Consider the following 2,500-nt stretch of genomic DNA (forward strand, 5'->3'; position numbering starts at 1 on the left):
TGCCGCTCCCTTGCCGCAACCACAGACGCGGCGCGCCTCCAGTCACGAGCGAAAAGCGCATAAGCGCATCCTGACGAGACATAACTGCTGTGACATACTGACGCTGCCTCCGACATTCACTTACAATGATCACTACCAACGAACCTCGGCCCCCCCCCCCCAACACACGCTCTTACCACGTTGTGTACTGTAATCCAACCCATTTCGCACCTTAACCTAACCCATTTTGCACCTTAACCTAACCAAATTCGTAACGCAATTTGTACCGCAATGTAACGCAATTTGTACCGCAATGTAACGCAATTTGTGCTTAACCTAACCCACGTTGTGCCTTAACCTAACCCACGTTGTGCCTTAACCTAACCCACGTTGTGCCTTAACCTAACCCACGTTGTGCCTTAACCTAACCCACGTTGTGCCTTAACCTAACCCACGTTGTGCCTTAACCTAACCCAAGTTGTGCCTTAACCTAACCCAAGTTGTGCCTTAACCTAACCCAAGTTGTGCCTTAACCTAACCCAAGTTGTGCCTTAACCTAACCCAAGTTGTGCCTTAACCTAACCCAAGTTGTGCCTTAACCTAACCCAAGTTGTGCCTTAACCTAACCCAAGTTGTGCCTTAACCTAACCCAAGTTGTGCCTTAACCTAACCCAAGTTGTGCCTTAACCTAACCCAAGTTGTGCCTTAACCTAACCCAAGTTGTGCCTTAACCTAACCCAAGTTGTGCCTTAACCTAACCCAAGTTGTGCCTTAACCTAACCCAAGTTGTGCCTTAACCTAACCCAAGTTGTGCCTTAACCTAACCCAAGTTGTGCCTTAACCTAACCCAAGTTGTGCCTTAACCTAACCCAAGTTGTGCCTTAACCTAACCCAAGTTGTGCCTTAACCTAACCCAAGTTGTGCCTTAACCTAACCCACGTTGTGCCTTAACCTAACCCACGTTGTGCCTTAACCTAACCCACGTTGTGCCTTAACCTAACCCACGTTGTGCCTTAACCTAACCCACGTTGTGCCTTAACCTAACCCACGTTGTGCCTTAACCTAACCCAAGTTGTGCCTTAACCTAACCCAAGTTGTGCCTTAACCTAACCCAAGTTGTGCCTTAACCTAACCCAAGTTGTGCCTTAACCTAACCCAAGTTGTGCCTTAACCTAACCCAAGTTGTGCCTTAACCTAACCCAAGTTGTGCCTTAACCTAACCCAAGTTGTGCCTTAACCTGCTCTGTAATTGGCGTATGACACGTTACATTAATCCAGTGTTGTCTAACCACAACCCTCTGAATATAGTTCGCTACTCGCACCGCCCACCCTCTTGTGTATCGTTTCATGTTCAACACTTCGCAAGTGTTGCTTACTTTTTACATGCTCCCGCTGTACACTGTAATGTGGACGACTGCAGGATGTACATCGCCCCCCCCCTCCCCCCTGCCTTCGCACGCTGGTCGTTCAGGTGCTTGCGTGTTCAATGCCCTTCGCAGCTGTTCACTGGCATTCGCATGTCGAAGCGCTCAGTCTACGTCGTGGTACGGCCTGTGTCCACTGTCCGCTGATGTCGTAAGCTTAACCCTCACATTGTACTGCACATAGGTCCGTATGTACTGAATGATACGCTGTGGCACATGTGTGACTGTACAACGACTGCGCCCAACAACAGCGAACCATACGGTCCAAATGTTGTGCACTCAGCCACGTGCCGTCTCCCCATAACAGCTACATTGCAGTGTGGTACGCCATAGAGACGTGTGGGAGTAACGGACGCCCTGGATGGCGATCAGCATGAGCCGTCTGTTGATGTAGTGGCGCGTGTATTCAAACGTAGTCGTCTCTTCTCACACAGTGTGATAGCATGGTGCACCGCGTTCCACATCTGCGACATGGTACAGATGCTGGTTGACAGTCGGTCTCGTAATGGACATCGCATACGTAGGGGGCCACCTCCCACGTGTTCTCTAGTCGTGCACATTTTGTTGCGTGTATGTGGGCAGACGTAGTGTGTCGTGACACCTAACAGACAGGTATGCAATAATCGTTGCATTTGCAAACTGGGATGGACGTCTACGTTTGCTGGTGACGTTACGCAAATGAACAACTGGTAAACCCATTGTGGTGCGGTTGTTGTTGCTGGAGGTAAATCAGTAAGGGCAAATCTGTGTGTGAAGCGATACGCGGCGGTGGCTGGGCGGGACCGTCCCCGGCCGGTGAGGGGGGGCCGCCCGGCGTGCTGGCCGCGCGGTGCGTGGGCGCACGCGCTACAGCCGGCTGGTGGGGGCGCCCAGTGGCAGGCGCGCCGGCCGACGGACGCGGCAGGCGGCGCAGCTGCGCGCCGGGGCACCCTGCGCGCGGCGCCGGGCGGCCAAAGTGGGTCCTCGCGGGCCCGGTGCGAAGCGCGGTGGACATCTGCAGTGTGCTGGTCCGACTGAGGACTGTGTGCGTTGAGGATGCGCCGCCGCCCGGCACTCGGCGCCGCGACGCCGTCTGCTGCTCGGTCGCCCCAGCGGTT

This window comes from Schistocerca cancellata, unplaced genomic scaffold (assembly GCF_023864275.1).
Source record: "Schistocerca cancellata isolate TAMUIC-IGC-003103 unplaced genomic scaffold, iqSchCanc2.1 HiC_scaffold_649, whole genome shotgun sequence".
Taxonomy (NCBI): Eukaryota; Metazoa; Arthropoda; class Insecta; order Orthoptera; family Acrididae; genus Schistocerca; species Schistocerca cancellata.